This window comes from Macrotis lagotis, chromosome 7, assembly GCF_037893015.1.
Source record: "Macrotis lagotis isolate mMagLag1 chromosome 7, bilby.v1.9.chrom.fasta, whole genome shotgun sequence".
Taxonomy (NCBI): Eukaryota; Metazoa; Chordata; class Mammalia; order Peramelemorphia; family Peramelidae; genus Macrotis; species Macrotis lagotis.
In genome coordinates this window covers 7,446,946-7,471,914 of record NC_133664.1, presented here as the reverse complement: position 1 = coordinate 7,471,914, position 24,969 = coordinate 7,446,946, and the positions used below count along the sequence as shown (strand labels likewise).

The following is a 24,969-nucleotide window of genomic DNA, read 5'->3' as shown; positions in this document are numbered from 1 at the left end:
ATGGGATTCCTTGATAATTGCTGGGATCCCCCATCGCCAGTGTCTGAACATTGATTTGGTATTTGGTAGCAAGGGGAGGAGGAGAGAAGAGTGGAGAGGGTTCTTTCTTAGGTATGGTTAGAACTTGAAGACCCTTAAGGTCCCTGCTAGCTCTAAAAGGACGTGAATTTTTGAGTCTAATGTCTTGCGATAGTAATTTGCAAAATTAGAAAAGGAAGCTAACTTTTCTGTTAGAGAATAACTATCGTAAAGCCAGTCCAATCATAAAATGAAAAATGTGAAACATTTAACCGCTTGTTTTTAAGCCAAACAACCCTGTGCATTTTGCAGTTGAGATTCCTGCCAATAGAATCCCCAATGTAGACCATTCCTTTCCTGTGAGAGCAACTGAGTCAGACCAATCTCATGCTACTGGAACATATACAAAAATATCCCCACACCTCATGGTTTTTTACTCTTCTCTTGAAAATTCCAACGCCATTTGTCCCATGTCTCCCAATACCTCTGACAGATACTCACACCCAAGTTTTTATCAGGCCTGGACTTTGCTATAAGTCAAAATTCTTTGCAAATATTTGTTCTAGTTTTCCTTTGGAACTATGGGAGGAGGTTGTTGGCTGAGGAAGGCAGTACAGGATGTCTTTTGGGGCCTGGAGTTATATTTGGCATGAGCCACTGTAGGAGAGACACTGCTCTTAAAAGGAGATCTATTTAGTTAGGAGTTAAATGCTGTCGTTTACTACTTTTCTGAATGAAGTGATGCCTTCTGTTAGGAAATGGGCCATCCGTCTAGAGAGTCTGAAGATTTAAATGAGTTCCTTCATGTCTCCACACTTCCGGAATAAATGGTTTTGAACATCATTCTGGCCCCATTTAACTTGCTTATATAATATACTGGATCTTAACATGTTGGGAGTTGGATTTTTATTTCCTATAATGGAGCATGGTGTGAGCTGTTTTATTTCCTTTTTGAATTGTCTGTATTTTCTTCAAAGATGAATGTTGGCATTTGTGAAGATTCCTATTTCAAGGGCCCTACCTCTCCATGTCAAGTTTTTAAAAGACACTCACATAGTTTGGGGCTCATTTCTAGGGTGCTCACATAAACCAACATTTTCCAAATTCTCATTAAATAGATCCTTTTTTTTTCTTATTCATTTATTTTCATCCATAGGCACAAGTACATTTTTAGGTTACAAAATTTCCTTCCACCCTGCCTTCCTACCTCCCAGTCAAGTCAGCATTGTACTACATATTTTTGATACTCATGTTTACAAATTAGTTATTTTTTGATATGAGGAATTAGGATTAAGAGAAAGAGATATATGAGATTATTTTTATAAAATGTTCATGGGATTCTGAAGGGTTCTTTGCGTGTGTGCGTGTGTGTGTGTGTGTGTGTGTGTGTGTGTGTGTGTTGTTTTGTTTTGTCTTTCTTCCTTTGGAGGGGATAACATTGCCCAGAGCCAGTCTAACGCAGTTGTCCCAGCTCTCTGAACTGCTGAGATCGTTCACTAGATTCAAAGATTAGGCATGATATTATCAGGCAAAAGCAAGTCATTTAGGATTTCTAATACTAGTGATTCAGCACATTGTCTATGACTTTATTAGATATTAATTGAACAATTATTTCAGGGGACAGTTTACTACCCTAAATGTCATTTTTCAAGGAAATCAGGTCTAGAGAATGGAGACTTTGAATACTTTAATAGAAAAGTGTTCCACCCCTGTTCTCAAATGTCCATCTTGGTACAAGGCCTGTTGGTTGCAGTTTCTTTGTCACCGACTTCTCTCATCATGGCTGTTTTTCTCCTCCAAATGCACTGCTTATCTCTTTCCATATAATAATGTATTCAGTGATGAAATGACATAGAAATGAGACCTACACTTCGGGAGTTGTCCCCCAAAACCTTCACATTGAGGAAGGCTTCCATGACAGAATTTCACTTCCTTCAATTCTGCTCAACAAATAAAATGTCTCCACTATATTCAAAGGAGTATGCTGTACACTGTTGGGCATGAAGATACAAATACATCTTTTCTTTAAAGAAACTTCCCAAAGGAGTAAGGTATGCTCATAGACAGGTCAATACAAAGCTAGGGAAAGAGGGGGAAAGTACCAACAACTGAGGGACTAAGGAAATCTTTGGGAAGGGAGTGACACATGAGATCAACTTAGGATGATGAAGGTTCTTAGTGTAGAGACGAACAGTACATTCTGTACCATGCAACAACAATGACCTTTGGAAAGGCATCAGGATGGGGGATGCAAGGTTGTGGCCATTTTATTCATAGGCTAGTATAGCTGGGATCACAAAATAAATGAAAGGGGAAAATATGAAATAAGTGTAAAGACTTTCTTTAAAAGTTCAGTGAAGACTTCTATTTTATCCTAAAAGCAATAGGGAATACAGATCCTTAAGCAAGGGAGTTGCATAGACTGTCTCAGAACATAAGAATCTCATTTTAGTAATTATGAAAGCGATGTATTTGAGGGAGGAAAAGAGATTCAAATAATGGAAATCAATGGGAAGCCTTTGCATTTAGTCTAAACAAAATATGGGGAGTAACTAGACTAGAGAAACAGTTTTATGAACAAAGGAAAAAGAAGATATTCAAGAGATATGAAGGAAAGCTTGTAAGACTTAGCAAGTTTTTAGTTGTTGGGTGTGAGATAGAGGAAGACAAATATGATCATGAGGTGGAAAATGTAAGTGACAGGGAGAATGCTGATACCTTCAATTGAAGTTAGAGAACAATAGATACCCCAATTGATGTAGGTTGTGTATATATACATACATACATATATATATATATATATATATATATAAAATCTATAGCAGGGTGATTATATAGGGGTTGAGATTAAGTCAAACACGGAGAGAGCGAAAGAGAAGTGTTTGGATCAAAGGGTCATTACATCAGTTCTATACCCAGACTGGGCAAGAAAATTTGGGTACAGTAAAGGATGAAAATGATCCCATCACCATCTCAAAAGGCATGGGAATTACTGAATAATATGAAATAAATGGGGGAGATCTCGGTGCAGTGGCTTGATTGTAACTCCTCAGAGAGACGTGATTTCAGTTCAAATGAGGCAATAACTGATATTGGGATACGTTGTGTTGAAGAAATCTAAGTTATTGTATAGAAAGTGAGAAGTTTTGGTAGCAATGCATGTGTGAAGGAGGTTGGAGAATGAACTAATGTTTACCCTGGAACGCCTAATTTGTAATATCAGAGATGATGGTACTGCCCTCTGGTGGAATAATCAAGAATGGGGCAGGTGATGGAGAGAAAATATGAAGTTTTAGGCAGCATAAATGAATGTTTAAAAATTATTTTATCTAGTCATTGTATATTAGGCACTGTGTTTAGGACTAGAAACATTTTTTAATTCCCAGAATGGGAAATAAAACCTTACATTCTAATAGGAGAAAGAAAGACTTATAGAAGAGCAATGGATCCTTTGGTTCCTGAAGTCACAAAGATTGTGTGAAGAAGGCCTTAGGTGGAGTTTATTTGCATGCCATACCTGGAGGGTGAGAAGTAGTAGAAATGACTTGCAGTTGGCAGCCAGACTGTCATCAAGACTGTCTGTCAAGAGAATGCCTGCAGAGTAGGTGGTCAAGGGAAACATGATGGGGGAGCTTCCTGAGGTAATACGCTCTTAGAGACAGTCATCCATTGGACCAGGGAGGTCCTAATATGGCAAGTTATTTACTGTAAGATAGCAGATTCACAGAATCATGTGTCTGGGGTTATGAGGTAAGACAATGCTAAATAAATACTAATTACTCCTCCTCCTCCTCCCACCACCACCACCACTACTGGTCGGTTGGTTGTCCTTCATGCTCAAAGAGTGCAAAAATGACATAATGATTTTGGGGTCAATGTACAATCACTGTACTGTATGTCTAAGCAGACCAATACAAGCTTGGAAGGCTCCATCATAGGTTGGACACAAATAGTCCATATGAACCTTTGAAATAGAGTAGGTTCTAAATGTGTGCATTCATGTTTCTATTGAGTTACTTCAATTCTGCTTTGCTCACTTAGCACAAAGCATCCTTTGATGTGGGCATGCCATCATAGACAGTCCTATGCTAGGGTTTCTCCTGTTTCACCATTGATTTCAAAGTGCTTCAGAAGACACTTTGAGAGTGTCCTTGTATTGCATGTTCTGACCCTCATATGAATGCTTGCCTTGTGTGATGAACTTTTTTGGACAACCACATTTTGCCATTATTTTCTATAAGCCCTCATGACTGACAGCATCAAAAGTCTTGGTCAGATCAACAAACATTGTCTACAGATCTCTGTTCTGCTCCTGGCATTTCTACTACTATTACTACAACTACTACTACTACTACTACTACTACTACTACTACTACTACTACTACTACTACTAGTGCTGCTGCTGCTGCTGCTGCTGCTGCTGCTGCTACTACTACTACTACTACTACTACTGCTACTACTATTACTACAGAGTGTTCAGGGAAGATTAGCATCTCTGGTATGGGGGGGTTGCCATGTTTTTTCAGGGTTGTTCATCCAGCTTTGACATCCACCTCTCACCAAACTACTCAGATCTACTCATCAAGTAAGTGTCAGGGTCTGGATCAAAATGCATACCTTCCTGACCCAGGTCCTTCTGACTGAGTCTATCCCTGGTGAGTTAGTTATGGGCAGGGTAAATTCTTCAAGAAATAATTAAGTCCTATAGAGATTCCAGTCTGTATAGATTGTGCCTGCATACCCAGACTGAGGAAATCAAAGTTTCTTTATATACTGAATACCTATTTTATGGTTATTGCCATTCTAGGTAAGTATTCTATCTATGCATGTAAAAAATAAACCTAAAAGATGGATTACCCAGAGTTCCTCATTTTTCGGTTATGTCGAAATAAGAATTCATAAAGATCACCTGAATTGGATAAAGCACTCTATTTAACAGAGGGAGACAGAAGGAATAAATGGCAAATGAAATAAGTCTCAGTTTAGCTGGAGTGGAGTGTGCAGAATGGCTTGGGGAAAAGTCTACAAAATTTCAAATGATCTCCAGCATTACATTGGAATAAAGACCTAACCTTTTGACACCCATACTTTGCCTCTATTGTTGCATGTGTGATAGTCAGTATTATGAAGAATTAAAAATCAGTGTCATTGAAAGAATAAAGGAATAAGACAGACTGAATATAACATATTAAACACATAGAAAAGTCAGTTTATGATGAGATCAAAGACATGAATGCTAACCAGCTATTGTCTCAGAGAGGGATAATCCACCACCCAGAAGCCCATATGCTTTTCTAGAAGTGAAGAAGTGAGGCAGTGAGGAAAGCCGCTCACATGTTAGGTGACCTTACTTGACCAGGCGGGAATGGCTATTATCTACCTGGCCCTGGCAGCACATCCATACCATTTAGTTTGCATATCCTCTGGAAAGATCCACTTTTCCTCCCATCAATTCAATGAAGCATATAGAGTAAATAGTATTATACTAGTTTCCAGACACAGGAATTAAGGCTTAGAAAGGCAACGTTACTCAACCTTGGGGCATCTAGGATGCCTCAGAATGATGATTCTAACCTGCCATCTGTTTCTTTCAAGGGTAACTAGATTCCCTCTCTGAGCCTGCTTCTCCTGTTGGAAATCACTATCATTCAGTTGTTGATTTACTATGTGATAGGAGACAAGTTATTCCACATATTTTGGCCCTGTTTCTTGCCGACTTGTAAAGTCCTTTAAAGATGCTGAGATGAAAGACATTTCCGATCTTTGAAGAAGATGTGATCTTTCTTCTTTTGTGTGCCTTTAGATTATATTTTTATTTTCCCCATTTCTGCAGTGAGCAAGAATGCTTAAAGGAGAATTTTTCTCTGAGATCCATATTTCTTTAATCTTTCACCAATCATCTTCCACCATCTGATTCCCGCAATATCTATACATCCATGCAAATCCAGATTAGAAATTAAGATATGTCCTTTGGCCTTGATCCCATCCAATGATGAGTGCAATATAAAGTCAGTCAAGGGGATTTGTGGTTTCAAGGAGGCTGAAAGGAAGTTTGGATGTTAATGATGACAGCCTCAACCTCCTTTTTTATGGCAGGAAAGATGCCAACGGTGGCAGTTGGATTCATGACTGATAGATCCATTGCAGCTTGGGTGGTGTCAGTTTAGAGACAAGATGGACACTAGTGATCTAAGGAATGACTCTAGCACACACGTGGCTTTTGTTTAGGGTAGGTTTTCTTTGGGGGAGGAGGGAGGGTAATATAGAGTTTCTTTCATATCTTTTACTTTTAAAAAAGGAGCTCTCTGAGAGACTCAAAAGAGGCTAGCTGAACTATTTTGAGGGTGACTTGGTATTTCTGTAGTAAATTTGGCAAATGGACTCCCTGTGACACTGGGGTTCAAAAGGTTAAATTCCTGTAGTTTTGCACAGGATTGGGCTCATGTTGTGATACTCAACTTACAATTCTAGGTAATCTTACAGGATTACATTGGGAAGGGCTTTGAAACATGCAAAATATAATTAATCCCAAAACAGGCAGAAAATAATACTTTTTTCTTAGAATAATTTTTCCTAAAATTTGAGGGATAAATATTATTGACTGAAGGAAAAAACAATTATTAAATTCTTACTATAAACAAAAAATTAGCAGTTTCCAATAATAATGAATAATAAAAATCAAAACAATGATAATAATGGATGTTTATAGAGCTCTTTATTTTATAACATGATTTACAGCTATGATATAAAATACTATGCAATATTAATACATCATCCTCACAACTACCACAAAGGCAGGTGGCATTATTATCCCCATTTTACAGATGACAGTGTTGCAAAGATCACAGGTGGCCGATAGTCAGAGAGGCAATTCAGGATTAGTTATCTACATATCCAACTCAAAGTCTAGTTAGGAAAGAGGAAACATCTAGGAAGAAGCAGTATCAGGAAGGATGGAAAGGTCTTTAGTTATAGCTAAGGGGCTATATCCCTTCCCTACACAAAGCTCTACCAGATACATTCTCCCTATATGCATATACTCTGTACATATTGGAGATATTTTTTTTCTTTTTCTTTTTTTTACTTTTTTGGTTTTCGCAAGGCAATGGGGTTAAGTGACTTACCCAAGGTCACACAGCTAAGGAATTATTAGGTATCTGAGATCAGATTTGAACTCAGGTCCTCCTGACCTGAGTCAGGAGCAGGTCAGTGCTCTAACCACTGTGACTCCTAGTTGCCTTCTGGAGATATTTTTCAAAAATAAAATGCAGTTTTAAACATTAAACAAGGCAAAAATGTTTTAAACTTTTAATGCTGTAATAGGCACAGGGGACCCAAATACAAAAGTGCAATATTTTCTGTTCACAAAAACTTTTTTCCCTCTTCTATGGACTGAAAATGTACAGAAATGAATAAAAACACGTGGATTTGTAAAGTAATAGAAGTAGTTTCAAGAGGAGAATTGTCCTAATGGCTTGGAATAACAGGAGATCCTCATTTAGGAGACGGTGATTGAATTGCATTTTGAATGGAGTTAGGGTTCCTGTAGGACTGACATGAGGAGGAAGAAGACTGGGCTTGGGGACAACCTGTGCAGTGAGTGGAGGAGCAGAGAGGGCAGAAGGTAGTGGGTCTTTCACGGGAGTCAGGAAAGAAGACTGGCAAGGGACCTGGAGCCAGGCTGGTAAAGGTTTGAATTGTGAGTTCACAATTTGGGATTTTTACCTGGGCCAAGGGGAAGCAGGCAGTTGGGGAGAAGTGGGCCCTTTCCTCCAGGATCCTGACTCAGGGATGAATGCTGGCGCCTTTTGGCTAAAGGTCAACCATTTCCCATTCACCCAAGGTCTCCATGTTGCTGCATCATCAGGATTGTGCTCAGAATTTTGAACATTGTGAGAAAAAGGTTTCCCTGGCATCCCTCCTGCCATTAAAGCCTTTCCCTTCGGTCTGAATACCATCTGCCAAAATATGTGGGGTCCTGTGGAGAGAGAGGAGGAGACCACAGGCTGCTAGGAAGCTGGGCCCTGTGGGTTTCCTTGCAGGGACCCTGAGCATCAATCTTTCTGTGAGACAGTCTAGAATGCAGGGGAAGAGAGCCTCTGGAAATAAAGAACAAAAGGAGAATTCTCTAAAATTCACACACATTCCCAGACTCTCTCCCCCCTCCTCCTACTCCCCCCTCACTCCCTCCCTTCTCTCTGTCTCTGTCTCTCTCTTCCTTCCTTCCTCCCTCCCTTCTCCCCTTTTTCTCTGCTCTATCACCTTGATTCCTTTCTTTTCTCTTTCTTTCCTTCTTTCCCTATCTCTCTTCCTCTCCCCTTCCCTCCCTCCCTCCTTCCTCCCTCTCCTTCTCTTTCCTTCTCCCCTCCTTCTTTCCTCTCTCTTTTTTCTCTGTCCCTCTCCCTTTCCCTCTCTTCACATTCTCTCATTTTCCTTACCCTTCTTCACCTCTCTCTGTCTCTGTCTCTGTCTCTGGTTCTGTTTCTGTCTCTCTCTCTGTCTCTGTTTCTGTCTCTCTCTGTCTCTCTCTCTCTCTCTCTGTCTCTCTCTCTCTCTGTGTGTCACACACACACACACACACACACACACACACACACACACACACAGTTTGTCCCTCATCTCTTCCAGGACAACTGTGTTCTCAGACAGCCCAAGCCTGCCATGTTCAGGGTGTTTAACCCAGGAAAAGTCTCTCAGAGCCGGAGATTTAGGGGGCTTGAGTGATCCAGGCTTGGCTTTTGAGACATCTAATTGAGCCTTGGAGTCTGGGAGTGCTTCACGCGGGACATCTGCATATCAGCTGGCAGCCCAGGAACATGCTAATTTGCTCACAGCTAATCAGTTTCACATGTGCTGCAGCATCAGAGATGACATCACCAGAGGAAGCAGCGGCATGCATGCTCCCCCTCCTCCTCTCCCAGCACAGGCCGGGTCTGGATGCTGAGGGCAAGGGAGGACGGGAGAGGAACAGGCTTCAAAGTCATTGATCCCTTGGGTTATTGATGGGAGCTGGTCTCCAGCTGAGGACACCTCCCCAGTCCTGTGGTTGCCCTTGGCCTTGTCCAGAAGGCAATGGAGGCAACCCAATGACCCTGAGAGATAGCTCTCCTACAGTGTGTCCAGTGTCCAAGCATGTGGTTCTTGGTCTCACCAATGCCTGGATCCATATTCTACCACAAAGTTTTGCTAGGATGCAAGAGAACTTTTAGAGCAATGTGCTTTGTTAAAAAAAAAAATTTGTGAGGTTCCCACTTATATAATCAATATTGAAACAGTCACATGGTGCAGGGGATAGAATTCTGGCTGGGTCTGGAATCAGAAAAACCTTGGATTCAACATCTAGCTTCAGATCATTACTAGCTGTGTGACCCGAGACAAATCTATCTGCCCCACCTTCTTCATCAGTAAAATGTGGATAATAATAAAATCTGCCTTGCAGGGTTGTTGGGAGATAATAGTTATGAAGTATTCAGTCCCATCTATCTCTGCGACCCTAGACAAATCTTTATCTGCTTCAGTTTCCTCATCAGTAAAATATGGATGATAATAAGATCTGCCTGGGGTGGGCAATTGTGAGATAATAATTGTAAAGGACAGTGCTGGCAATATGAAAAGAATATGTAATGGGTTATTAGAATAATTATAGTTATTTTTATTATGGACTGTTATTGAATAGATTGGAAAATAGGGAGTAAGAGAAGTGAATAAACTTAAACAATTCAGTGAAGATCTGAGGCAGGGACCAAGCTCTGGACGGACTTCCTACTACCATTTCTGAGATTCTATCAATCAATGATGATGATGATGATGTGCCATGCTATTTCCCTAACCAAATGCTGGTGGTGAGTCATAAACATATGGTGTCCATTCCTTGTTGCCCATCCTAGCTTAAAATTCAGGGGATTTGAAGAGTCGCCTAAGGCTGTGGATGTTTTGGAGTGGATTAAGACTGGGAGGAGCCTCAGAGGTCACACTATTTTCCATCCACCATATTTGCTTCATTTTATAGATGAGGAAAGTAGAATCAAGATATTAACCCTAAGTGACTTCTCAAGGCCATTTATGTCAAGTGTCAGAGGTGAAGTTTGAACTAGGGTCATCTCATTCAGCTTTCTTCCCATGTATTCCATGATGATGTAAACATACAAAATAATCTAGCTGGAAATTAGAATATAGTCTTTTTACACACACACACACATCTATGTATATGCATGTATCTATATCTATATCCACTGCATGTTAGGTTGCAAAGTGATCTAAGCAATCCTCAGGTCTATTTACTTCACTTCATAGCAACAGAAACTGAGACCTGGGGGGTGTTTTATGCTACTTTTTTTAAGTGACAGGAAAGCAGAAAAGTTCACTTTCCAGTGATGGTTTTCTGACATCATGAAATCATTGATTTAGATTTCTAGATTTTACAGATGAGCAAACTGAGGCCCAGGGAGATGACAAGACACTTATATCCTACATCTGAGTCAGACTAGAACTAAAGTTTTTTTTGATTTCAGGTCAAGTAGTCTATCCACTGTTCTGTACCATCTTTCTTAAAAAGAATATTGGGGCAGCTAGGTGGCGCAGTGGATAGAGCATGGACCCTGGAGTCAGGAGGACCTGAGTTCAAATATGACCTCAGACACTTAATGATTAGCTAGCTGTGGAACTTTGGGCAAGTCACTTAATCCCAATGGCTTGTAAAAAAAATAGTATTCCCCCAAATTGCATTTGAAAACAATTTTAACATATTTTTAAGATTTGAGTTACACATTCTATGCGGCCTCTTCTCTCAGATGATATGTTATCCATGCTGCAGTATGTCTTTATAAAATCTTTTTATTAGAGGACCTAAAGCTTATTTGTTGTTCGTTTTAAAAAAAAATCTCTCCCTAGCTTTTGTGACTTTCCTTTATTTATAAAATTGGGCAAATGTCATACAGACAAATTGAATAATTTGTGTGGTAGTTTCGCATCCCCAGTCACTGAAAAGGCTGGTAACTGAATCCCAGTTGCTGGCTGCTTCTCCAATTGGCTCACCCATAGACCACACCAATAACACTGCACTCTAAGATAATATTTAATGTACTTTTGTAAGGAGCACTTCAGGGAGTTTGGGGAAAACATCCAACACCAAGATCCCTGCTCCTTTCTGGAACATACAAACGTGCTATGCTTCTCCAGTTTCATTCTGCATCTTGAAAGTTAGAAATCAACCCGAAAATTTGGCTTCTCATCTAAAAACCAAAGTACAACAGATTGGCATTCATCGTCATTTGAGACTTGAAAGTTCAGGCCTCCCCTTGACACTAGAAGGACCAGAACTGACAAGTGTCTTGAAGGCCCAAGTCATATCAATTGACACAATACATTGTGTACATTAAAAAGGTAGGATGAAAAGTGTGATTTTTCAAACTTAAATTAAAATATCCTCTTATAATTCTTTGTATTAAAAGAACATTTATACAGATAGCAGAAAATATAATGAAATTCTAAAATTACTGAAAAACATTTTATCGGTTGACACAATTCCTGGTTCTCATACAGAATTCTCATACCCATTTGACAGAGGAGAACATGAACATAATTTTCATGAGATTTCCTTAAAGAGATTTAACTTTTGCCCTCAATGATGGAGCCAAGCATGCAAGCAGAGATTCAGAGAGGAGATGGTACCCTAACAACATGCCCAAATGAGAAATGAATCACATGTGTGGGGTGCTGCTTCTTAAATTCATGCTATGCTTGTGGCAAATTAAGTGACTCTGACAGGATAACTTCAAATTACTTATAAATCATATAACCTCCATATGTCTAGGAGGAAATGGCGAAATAAGTTACCCAACAAGGAATGACTTGGTCAGGGAATACTGGATATTTTGAAAACCATTAAGGGGATTAGAATGTACCCTCTGTGAAGACTATTTGGTACTAGTTTTTGTATTTTTTTCTAGGTAGTACAACCAGCCCTGGAGTCAGGAGGACCAGGGTTCAAATCCAGCCTCAGACACTTGACATTTATTATCTGTTTGCCCCTGGGCAAGTCATTCAACTCTGACTGTGTCACATTCAGGGCCATCTCCAATAATCCTGATTCATATCTGACCACTGGACCCAGATGGTGAAACCGAGGCTGGTGACAGCACAGCAATGCCATCCCCCCACTCAAATTTCATTCATATGATCATATGCTCACCTCCCTGCTCTCATGGGCTTTTTCAAGAATGAAGGACAAATAGCATTATTATGCTCAAAACTAACTATTAAATATGTCAGATTAATACCTGGTGAATGAAATTCCAGTTATTTGCCCCATCTGAAAGGAAGAGTTAAATAACAATAAACAAAAAACAAGCAAATAGACCGGGGCTAAGAACGCTTTCTATTTCCCCAGAAGTCAGCACTAAGGATACCTAAAAGGCAAAAAGCAGTCCCTGCCCTCAAAGATCTTACCATCTGCAACAGTTTATTCAATGCACTAGGTTCTTTCCTGGTCCAAGGACAAATGCCTAGAATATCAGAACTAGCAAGGAGCATAGGAATTATGCATAGAAACTCTTTGGCCACAGTCAACTACTAAACACATTATTTTCACATATGTGTACAAACATACATATATACATCTAGACACACATGCATATATATATATGTATATATATATATATGTGTGTGTTTGTGTGTGTGTGTGTGTGTGTGTGTGTGTGTGTGTGTGTATTCCTGAAACAGAAAAACCATAAGCAAAGCCATAGCTATGGCTGAGAGACATCAGCACTTAGCTCCAAAAAAACTGATATGCAGAGAGGACTGTTTGGGGATAGTCTGTCCATCTTCGCTTTTCTTGTTTTCTTCTTCTCCGTTAATGGCTGACAAATTCATTGGGGACTGAAAGTGTTTGAAGTAAACCATAGACTCCTTGGCTAGGAAGCAAGAAAACTTGTTTTCTAAGCACAGGGTTAAGTGGCAAGGCCATCCTTAAGTCGTCATTTTCTTTCAGGAAGCTATAAATGAAGTGAAGTGCAGGCTTTATCCTGGGAACTTCTGTTTGTTATTTACAGGATAATTGGACTCCACTCAACTGGGTTCCATGAGGGACGAATAAAGACAGGCAGACGGCCACCACCTTGTACATGACCATTGTCATGGTGGGTCCTGTTCTTGCCCTCTCCCTCTGATCATTTCCTCATTGTTCTGCCTTCCTGTGGATTTCCTTCTGTGGATCTCTTCTCATCCTTAGGAGATTATTTATTCTTGGCTCTTGTAAGTGAAGGAGACAAATTAACTGAACCCTTGTTCCAAATACAACACAGCAAAAGTTCCTGCTGTCTCCCCACAAGCTTGCTTCATAGATGCCACAGGAGGGCCTGTCAATCAATGCAAGTCCTCTTGTCCACTCTCATCCAAAGACTCTTCCTCCTGGTTGAGAAGTCCAGATCACTCTGCTTGTTTGTGAAATCCATTTTGGAAACAGAGAATGGAATGTTTTCTTTAAATTTTTACTCTGGTGCTTTGTAATAACTGTGAATTATGGAAAATGGTTCATAAGACTTTGGATAGGAAGATGGAGAATGTCAGAGGCCCATTCCTCTCCTCATGGATAGAGCAATAGAGGCCCAGGTTTGTTAGTCTAGGTGTCCAAAGTCATGAAGGTACCCGGTAAGCATCAACAGCAAGCTTTGGCCCTGGTACCTGGATCCTGTATCAGTGTGCTTTCCAATCTGCCTTCATAAACTTTGAGTGAAATGAATGCCAGACTATTAGTCAGGTGTCCTGGGTTCTAGTTCCAGGTTCCACCAAAGACTAGCATCTGAGAAAGATAGTATAAGAGCAATGACTTGGGACCCAGTCACCTTGTTTGTGGTGGGAAGTTTCTATGGATAATTCCTATACGCACTCCTAGTTCTGATATTCTAGTGGTTTGTCCTTGGACCAGGAAAGAACCTTAGTGCTGTTGCAGATGGTAAGCTCTTTGAGGGCAGGGACTGTTTGTTTTTTATGTACCCTTAACCCTTAGCTTAAAGGATGCACATAGCGGTTATTTAATAAATATAAAGTTATTGATTGTTGATCATGAAGTCAAGAAAATCTGAGTTCAAAATGTACTTTTGGGGCAGTGTATTGGGGCAAACTACTGATCAGTCTCAGTTTACTCCTCTCTAAACTATCTGGAACATCTTTAATAAGAGCCTCCAGGTTTGCCCGGAGATCAAATGAACAGACAACAGGTCCTTTGCCACCTTGCTGTACTACCCAAATGCCTGCCATTACTCTACTCTGAGCATTCCCTGCAATCTTGATGTTGTCATTGTTTTAAATTAATAAAACTGGCAGGGCTCAAAGCCCCACAATACTCCCAGTCACTCCATCTTTATTAGAGGCTAGAGAGATACTCGAGTGCTTACTTGTATTCATGTTTTATACATGTGGAAATTGAGGTAGAGAGAAATCAAAGTTCTTGTCCAAAGACCGGATGTAGGAAGTGTCAGACACACCAAGTTGTGGAGGTGTGTGGGAAGGGGCTGGGGAGTTCAGGGAGCTCATCCCCTGAATAATAAAAGCAGGATTCAAAAAGAATTTGGTCGGGACACAATTTTGGCCTGGATTGGATAAGATGAAATTTTATAGGGATGCATATAAAGTCTTTCACTAGGGTTTTAAAAATAAATTTACTTTCCAAAGTTTAAGATTGGGGTAGGCTACCCAGCATTTTGTCTAGGAAGAATATATATTTTAAAGGAGACTGCAAGTGTAGTGGGACTTATTAGGATAATGGAGATAGCCAGTAAAACAATAGGACCTCTGATTAGATGTAGAAAATCCCATTTTACAGTTGAGGAAACAGAAAAGAGAAATGAAGTGACTTTCCTAGGTCATAGCTGGTAAGTGATTGAGGCTCTATTTGAACCCTGGTCTTCCTGACTCCAAGGGCAGTAGTCTATCCCCTAAATTATCTAGCTGCTAATTCCATAATAATCTAATAAATGTATGAGGGAGGAAATCAGCATTGATGATCAGTGTCAGACACTTCACAAATATTTTATTATTTGATCCTCACAAGAACCCCCCGAGTTGGGCCTGTTAGTACCATTGTAAAGATGAAGAAACTGAGTCTAGGGGAGGTGATGACTTGCCTAGGGTCACATAACTAGTGAATATCTAAGTTCAAATTTGAACTCAGGTGTTCCCTTCCTCCAGGACCAGTGGTCTCTGCACCGTGACAACCCCTGGCTGAAAAAAAAAGACAATTGCTGTTCTGAAGGGGTTCCTACTCTAACAAAGAAGACCACACAAAAAGGAGGGAGCTGCTGTAGGGCAGATGACAAATCCTGTATGTTGTCTCCCATGGATGGATATGCACGTAATGTTCTGTGAATGATGTTGACTAGTGGGTACCAAGGCCTTGATCACAGTGACTAGAGTACACAACTAATTTCTACATAGTTATTATTTGGGGGGCACGTCAAGAGCATATATTAGATGAACGCTGAGATCTTTTTGGACTATTGTTCCTCCAATATTGTCCAACAGCAAGAGTTCTGCCAAAGGAATTCATTAAGGTGGCACCATTACTCGTAAGCATCCTCTACCAGTTCCCAATGTAGATATTTATATGAATCGACACTTGTTATGTGCCTGCTGGATGCTAGGTATTGTGATATGAATATATGAAGACAAGAGAAAGACCCCTCAAAGAGCTTCCTTATAGCAGGGAAATCCAATACATATGGGGAAGTATCCAGACAAGGGATTTGTAGTCTTGAAAGACCCAAGAGTTATGAAAGGCATCATAGACAAGTAGATGATAACATTGAATTCAAGGTCAAGAGGAAGCAATAGAATCAAAGCTGAGTGTCTTTATGATAACTCAGCCAGATGCTGAGGTACCAGGCCTGTGCAGTCCTCCTGGCAGAATCTGGTTAAATCAAAATGACTAAGTTCAAGTGATCCACATTCAAAATTCAGGCTTATCCCTATGATGCCCCCAAATGGCACAATATCAATAACTATTTTTTTAAATCTTTGTACCCTGGCTAGCAGACATGGCACCTAATCTGCAATAGTTGCTTAGTAAAAGCTTTTACCATCTAGTTAGCCCATGGATAGATCACTAGACTTGAGTTGGCATCCTGCCTCAGACATTGGTTAGCTGTGTGGCCCTTGCTAAATCCCTGAATCTCTGCCTTAGTTGCCTAATCTGTAAAATGGAATTAATAAATAATAACACTTACTTGTCACAGTAATTATGACAATAAAGAAAGATAATGAACTTCCAGGGCTTTGCGGGCCTTAAACCACTATAGAAATGCTACTGATGAGGCTGCTGCTACTGTTGAAGATGATGATAGTGGTGGTGATGATGTCAAGTCACTAGTCCGAATCTTTCATGTGGCAGGCCATGCTTGGCCTTCCACCTCCTTGACAGGTATTTGGAAAGAGGCTCCTAGTTGGTCCAGAAGAGCTGCCTCTTCTGCCCAAGGTGAAAGGTTTTCTTTTAGGGTCTACATCTCCAGAAGCAATACTGGGTCAGAAGGGAAAGAAGAGAGCTCAAGAAGGGAAGGACCATGGGTTTGGTTCACTCCTCTGGAGCAAAAAAAGTAGTGTTTGCTTTTCACCAAACATGGAAATGAGAAAAGGGAAATGTGGTGAAATCTTCAAATAATGCCCCGCCCCCCCCATTGCAGCAGATCTTTTGTAAAATATGTTGAACACAAGTCTTTAGGCTTGGCCAAAGTACTCCCTTTTATGGGAGAAATTGGGATTCTGAGGTTTGTCAGGGATCAGGGTTGGAAGCTCGAATAGGCAGGTAGAGGAGAGAAAGAACAGGTGGAACCACCCCATTCCTTCACTGCAGGAAGCCTCTGACATCGTGATGATAATATTGATGACATGGCTAATTCATTCAATGAGCAAAAGAATGAGCACATATCTATTGTCATCCACAGAGGACAGAATGGTACAATTAGACGTTTTATGATAGCTTGGATCTGTTACTAATCTTGGTCTCTTTAGTTCAGCTCCATTAATTTCTCTGCTTCACTTGCTAGTCATGCATGACTAAGCTAGGACAGGGGAGGGGGAGATTTTTGAGTTTCTCATGTAATTGGTACCTCAGACCTCAATAAATGCCAATTATTTCCATCATTCTGTGGATGCATGCACAAGATGTTACAGGGCTCTGTCTCTTGCATAATAGAAGTTTAAAGATGGGGAAGACTATGTTGTCATCAGGTAGGGCTGGTTCTCTCATTGTTCTCCCTTCAGAAAAAGACAATCCCAACAAAGACCAACCCACTCAGCCAGATGCTGGATGATCTTTAGTTTTTGATGTCCCCAATGGTTTAATTTCCTTCCAAACTTGTAAGATAATTTCTCTCCAAGTTTGTAAAGATACTTCTCAGTTTCCCTACTATGACTAGCTGATTCCAAAGTCTTTTGGAGTGACTTTGATTCACTAGGGTACACTTTATAATCCTGGACAATTAAGAGACTCAGAATATCACCCTGGGTACTTTCCTTTCTTGAGAAGCAGATGAGGAAGAAGCCATTATATAGACTGTTCAGAATTCCTCTATAGCACGCCCATCTGACAGCAGGGCTAGGATCCCAGGCAGCAGGTCAAGGGATATATTATTGAAGGTCAAGTCATTGAATATATCAGATATCAGACAGATATCAGACAGAAGTAGAGTCATGGATATAGGACCAGCAAGTAAGCTGCCCTGAGGTCTCCACTTAACTCAGCAGGTTCAAAAACAGAACTCATTATCTTTCCCCCTAAACTCTCCCTGCCTTCTATCTTCTTCATTACTGTGAGGGTATATGCCCTCCCTCCTTCACTCAGGCTCACAATCCAGAATTTATCTTGGACTCCTAACTTTCTCTCACTATCTCTCCTAGATCCAAGATGGCACCAAGGGCTAGCCACTGCACCTTTGCAATATCTCCCAAATATGCCCACTTCTCTCCTCTCATAGAGCCGCCACCCTGGTGTAAACCCCCATCACCTCACACCTTGATCATTGTAATAGCTGCTGGCGGGTCTCCCTGACACAAGTCTCTCCTCACCCCAATCCATCCTCCATTCTAAAGTGATCTTCCTAAAATGCAGGACTGTTCATGTCGGCCTCCTAGATAATAAGTTCCATTTGTTCCCTATTGCCTCTCAGAGCAAAATGTTCTTTCTGGCATTTGAAGTCCTTCATAACCTGATCCCCTCCTACCTTCCGACTTTCCTTACATCTTATTCCCTCTCAGTAGTCCTCAATTTGCTGACATTGGCATTCTGCCACTCCAGCTCTCTGTTCTGGGGATTTTTTCTGACTATTTCCAATGTCTGGAAGACTTTCACTCCTCTGCTCTTAAGTACTGTCTTTCCTAGCTTCCAATAAGTCTCAATTACCATTCCACCTTCTTTAAGAAGCCTTTCCCATCTTGTCTCAATTTGGTGCCTTCCCTCTGCTAATTGTTTCCTATTTAACTTGTGCATATCTTTCTTTGTGCCTGTTTGTTTGTTTGGGGGGGGGGGGGGTTAGGATATTTCCTCCATTGAATTGTAAGCTCCTTGAGGGGCAGGTACCATCTTTGGCTTCTTTTGCATTCTAGGTGATTAGCTCAGTGAAGCCACTTTAGATGCTTTGATTGAGAAGTCCACCTTAACTTTAGTTGTACCAATAAGTGTTCTTCAGAGGGAGATAATCAATCAACAGGAAAAATACTGGCTCTGAAATTAGAAAGACTTGAGTTCAAATCTAGCCGTAGATATCATTTAATAACTGGATGATTCTGGGCAAGACATTCCTCAGTTTCATCAACGATAAAATAGGGCTACAATAATCCCCCATTCAGGGTTGTTTTGAGGATCAAGTGATATCTGTAAAGCTCCCTATACAGTGACAGACACAGAGAAAATGCTTATTAAATTTGTGTTCCTCCCTCCCACCTTCTTTCCTAGTGTTTTCTTTATTCCCCAATCAGCTCCAGGGCTTGGATTGACACTTGTTTCTAAAGTTTCTTCCAATTTCAATATTTGGGGGTTCTATTAATATCTCAAAGACCTAGGTGAGAAAAGAATCAGAGTCAGATCATACTTATTTATCTGCGTGTCCTCTGGCAATTTTTTAACTGCTCCCACTTAGAAAGGGGTTCTGAGACATGGGGAGGAATTACAGACCTTGAGTCCATGGTTGCAGGAGGAACACGTGGTCCCTTCTTTGGACAGCTCCATTCAATTCAATGCTTCAAGCATCTCCCAGGAAAAATGTGGGCCTTATTCTTAACCATGACCTCATGAAGAAGAGCAAGCACTTTGTCAATTTAAGAAAGTAAAGGGAGGGAACTAAGTAAAATAATTGAACTGGATAATTAATACAAAAAGGGAAATGCTATCTTATTTCAAAATTTAAACTTTAATATGTTGTCATGAGAAAAAAAGAATCTCTTTATCTAGAGTTACACAAATCACTTTGGAGGCTTCAGAACTGGTGAATCTTCAGTTTTGTCTCTCTCTACAATTCTTTGTCTCCCTTTGTCTGCCTTGTCAACTCCTGTTGTTTCTCATGTAGGCTAATTAATAAGTATTGAGTATCTTGGTAAAATATTTCTAAAAATTCACATGATAATTTTTCTTAGTCTTTATTTGTTAAATAGTATTTGTGCAATGAATGAAAAAGCAAAATGTATTTCAGGATTAAATGAATATGTGTTTAATTTACTTGAATGAAAATGTTTAAAGGATAGCTGACTTTATATTAACCTTAAGAATCTCTATTGACCTTCCAATATTGCATGAATCATATCTCATCCTCTGTCGTGCCAATGGATTCTGCCATCGGATAGCGAGATGAAAATGAAGAGCAACTAAACATGACTAGGACCAATCAATTCACAAGTATTCTTTAAACACCTATTGTATGTGTGAAACCCCCTTCTAGATGCTCAGGATAGCAAGACAAAAGCAAGGCAGCACCTATCCCCAATGAACTCAGGGAAGGTAGGTTATATAGTAAGGATAGATGAACACAGGATTTATGATCTTGTGTCACCAAGGAATTTAATTGATAGACAAAATTTCCTTTTTTTTGTAGGTGACGCTTAACTACACACTTGTTTCCCAAAATCATTTTAATCTGTTAAAAACTTGAATGGTTGTTCATTCTGTTGAGTCTAGGAACCTTATTTCCTATAGGCAAAGTAGTATTCACATGTTGCAAAGTAAATTTTTTTTAAAAATATTTATAATAGACAATAGCTCTTTCACCTCTTCCAGATTGGTCTCATTGTGTTTCCAAATATCTCATTTGAGCAGCCCTTGGAGAAGGGTGGTACATTCTTGGGAGCATCCTCCAGCTCCTCCTGATTGTTCATGAAGGATCTTTAGGTATCTGCAGCTCACCATTAAAATACATCTTGGACAATTCTCTCTGAGAACCATCAGAATCCACCTAACATGGACATACATAGGAAAAAAATCCCAGATTCCTGCTTAAACCTTTCCTAATACTGAAAAAAAACTGCCTGAGGTGAAGCAGTTAGATCCAGTTACGGTTCCCTGTTTGCACAGCTGGGCTTCATTGGGTGAGGGCTTGTGTTACACACAGTTTGTGATCGGAAGTAAATGCTTTTAAAACAACCAAAGAGACAGGTTTTTAACCTCCACCTCTTCAGATTCTTTGTTCACTCCCTGAGCTTCTGTGGAGGTCATGAGGAAGTTGGGTGCCCATAGGTCATTAGCCTGCGTTTGATACTCACCTGAAGAACCCATCCCCTAGTGAGCACATTAGCTTGGCTGCATTAAAATAGCATTAACAAATAAATAATTCCCTAAGGGCTTCAACTTTTTCAAAGCCTTCTATTTGTGATGTCAGGAAAAGGGGGTAGGATGATGAAGGGCCTAGAAGTCGAAGTGGAGGAGTGAAGGGCACTTATTAGAAGAGGTTAATGACCCACACTACAGGAAGTTTGAAAAGCTAAAAGAAAAGCTCCCAAAACCAAAAAATCCCAGGACCAGCCACAGTTCAACTCAGAGAATTTCTGAGTTTGAACAGAGAAGCTTACACTTTCAAGGGGCCTGAGAAGCCACTGAACTCAACCCAAATCCCTCCACTTCCTTCCCAAGAAGCATTTGCCTAGCCTTGCTTGAAAACTTCCACCTATAATGGAATGATCATTGAAGCTTTCACTTACACAATCCTCTTTCTAGTTTCCAGCTTCGGGTTTCTGCCCTCTGGCATTGAGGAGCACAAGACTGTTGGTGCTTCCTAGGGATAACCATTCAAATGCAAGAAGACAGATTTCATCTCCTTTCTCCCCCATCCCCTCAGTCCACAAGTCTCTCAGCCAGAATAAACATTTCCAGTTGCTTTAAGGAATCCTCTTTGAGCCTGAATACAAGGTCCTTCCACAAGTTGCTTTCTCTCCCCTGAACTTTCTCTGATTTATCAAGAATCTGTATAAAAGGGATGCCCAGCTCTGAGAAGGGTACCCCAAAGAAGAATCATCAGATCAGGGTGCTGGACACTTCAGTAGAGCTTAGTGGTTAGTCTTGGCTTTTTTGACTAACATACCTTGCTGCTAAAGTATCTTTTCCTTCCTGAGTTGGAATCCTAAGGTATCCAAATCTTTCCAGAATGACTGCACATCATTTCCCTTCTGTGATCCAGACTCATCTAACAGCTGTTCTCCAAATCTAGCACCCTGAAACTAAAGTCCCATCAGCATCTCAAAATTCACATATTCTGAACAGAATTTGTAATGCCTCCCCATACCCAACTTCGTCCATTCCAACTTCTTTATTACTGTAGAGAACACCATCATTTCTTTTAATCTAATTTTGTAAGCATTATGTTACCTTCAATTCTTCTTACTCATTCCATATAGCAAACCATTTGCTAAATCTTGGCATTTTTGCCTTTCCAACATTCCTTGTTCACATGGGTTAATCTTAGTGAAGGTCTTCACATCTTTGGTCTGGACTGCTCCAATAGCATTCCAGTAAGCCTTCCTGCCTCAAGCATATCCCCGTTTCAATTACTCTTCTCTACTGATGGCAATCTTCCCTTTTTACTGTAGGCAATACTGACCATGTCACTCACCTGATTGATAGATAAACTCCAGTATTTCCTTAATGTCTCTAGGACCTGCTAGAAACTAGACTCTGGCATGTAAATCCACAAAATCCCCCCCCCCCCCACCTTTGAATGGGCTCCTCATGCTGGACTTGTTCTTCAATGGTGGACTTCTCTCCTGATCTTTCATTTGAGGAAATTTCCATGTCAGTTCACCCATATTTACTTCTACCTCTTCACTCTTCGGACTCTTTTTTCATTTTGTAGGTGTTGTCTTTTCTCATTAGAATGTAAGTTCCTTGAGGACAGGGACTGTATTTTTAATTTTTATTTATATTTACAACACAGCAGAATGTCCAAGATATGATAAACATTCAATCAATGCTTTCTCTCATCTAATCAAATCTCTTCGACCTTATTGGTTGTTTCCCATACATGGAAAATTCTTTCTTCTTACCCATTCCTCTTGGAATCTTTAGCTACCCTCAGGGCACTACTGTTATTGTTCAATGTTTCAGTCATGTCCAACTCTTAGCCATCCCATCCTGGGGTCCAGTCTTGGTGAGAGATGCATGGTCTTGGCAAAGATACTTGGAGTGATTCACCATTTGCTTTTCCACCTCATTATATAGATGAGGAATTTAGGTAAACAGGATGCCAGGGTCACATAGATAGTGCATTTTGAAGGCTAGATTAAATTCAGGAAGATGAGTCTATGGCACCACCCAATTGGTTCATTGATGGATGCTTTTAGTTTCTATATGTTTCTTTCTACTGATAATGGGCACGTTTCCTAAGGTTTCCTTTTTAGGCCAGGTCAGAGATGGATATCAGGGCAGCAACACTGAAGTCCCCTCTCCTTCAGACACAAAGAGTTTCTTTTACTGTTTTACTCAAACACTTGCTATGACTGAAGAGTGTTGTCTTATCTACCAATGAAGCCTAGATAGTATGGAATTGAAATATGAATAGTCTTCTGCAGCTCCATTGGCCACCCATCTATATTGTCAGATAATGAACCCCTTCCTCACAGCTCCTACATATGTTTGCTGCAGTGAATATATCACCAGGAAGACATCTTCCTAAGTTCAAATCCAGCCTCGGGTACTTACTAGTTATGTGACCTTGGGAAAGTAATTTAGCCCTATTTGCTTCAATTTACTCATTTTGTAATGAACTGGACTAGGAAATGGCAAATCACACCAGTAGGTTTGCCAATAACACCCTAAATGAGGTTACAAAGACTTGACTAGCCTTCACTTGATAGCCTCCAACTCAGAAGTTTCCTCCCCCGCCCTCACTCAAGTGTGGACAACAAAAGCTACATGGGTTTCTGGAAGATGAACCATATCAAGGTTTATCCAGAAGTCTGTAACAAACCACAGTGCTCCACCATGGCAGTGGAGTCCCCTATATTCCCCAGATCCAAAGACCACCCAGCATTTTTTCTTGCTCTCAATGCCAAAGCTCCATTCCTGGGCAGGCATGCCTAAATAAATGATTGACTTTGTGCTTTCTGCTGGCACAGAAACAATCACCAGCTCCCTATGGATCTTTTCCATCTTTGTGGATTTTGAAGAAAAGGACCTTGACCAGTATCTTGGGATACCTAGAGCTTGGAGTAAGGGATAGAGCACAGAAGAAAGGAAAATACTCAACATGCACAATGTGGATGTGCTCTCTTTTGTGGAACTTCCATTGAAAATATTTTCCTGGCAGACACAATGGGTTATAAGAAGGGGACTCCACCCATTGGAGTCTTGTATGAAAACCTGGGATCAAATTAAAACTCCACCTCATAACATACAGAGGGAAAATAAAAGAATGTCCATGTCTCTTCTTACATTTGAAGGGGGAAAAGTGATATGGAGGCATGTCAATGACACATTGCCTTAATATTTTGGTGAGCTGTGGTCATGTGTGTATATGTATGAACATATATGTGAAAATTGTACATATATGTTTATCTTTAGTTGCATTTCTTTTTTAAAAGTATCTTTTGAGATGAACATTTTTATGTAGTTTTAGGCAACAGAGAACTTGGGAGGTTGTTGGCTGATAGACATTTCAGTATGGAAGGAATTTCCAGGTTTTTCCTCCACCCTGACCTGAATACTATTGAATCACCTTTAAATCTGGAGGTATGAGCAGCCCAAGGGGTACCTACTGCATCCAGACAGGAAGCTTCCAACTCAGTGCAATCCAACCAACATTTCAGAATTTATTAAATGCTAAGTATTATGCGGGAAGCTGGAGTGTAAGTAGGAAAAAAAATGGAGATGTGTCCTTTCCTCTAAGACATACACAAACATCCTTAGAGGGGGGGAGTAATGCTGGCCAGGGTGTAACCCCTATGGATCCTGGCCTAAGGGCTGGTCCCTTGAGGGTACAACTGATGGCAGATGCCTACTTAGTAGACCAGACACTGAGATAAGGTTGTTTACCTGGACCTTGCTCTCACTGGGGGCAACTTTCTCCCTTTGTCCTGGATTTCTCATCTGTAAAATAAATATGTAAATTTCCTAGTATTTCTGAGTCTGTAATTCTAGTCATACTCCAAAAACATGCCATGAGTAGGACTAGTACTACTATTACAGCTACTAACAATCTCATTACTAGTTCCTCTACTACTACTACTGCTAGTACTATTGCCAAAAAGGAAAATTGTCCAACTGCTAATACTATTACTACTACTACTACTACTACTACTGCTACTGCTGCTGCTACTACTACTGCTGCTGCTGCTGCTGCTACTACTACTACTGCTACTACTACTATTGATACTAATACTAATACTAGTAGAATAATACTACTATTTGCTATTACTATCATTACAATAGGAAAATAGTTCTTTTACTACTACTACTATTACTATTATGAATAATACTAATATTAG

The 24,969-nt window shown here is 40.2% G+C and overlaps 1 protein-coding gene across 2 annotated transcripts in view; it reads left to right on the top strand.

Annotated features, from left to right (window-relative positions):
* LOC141494330 (alkylglycerol monooxygenase-like) overlaps positions 1-24,969 on the top strand; it is a 168,985-nt gene that overhangs the window by 101,729 nt on the left and 42,287 nt on the right. The gene's annotated exons all lie outside the window — the stretch shown is intronic.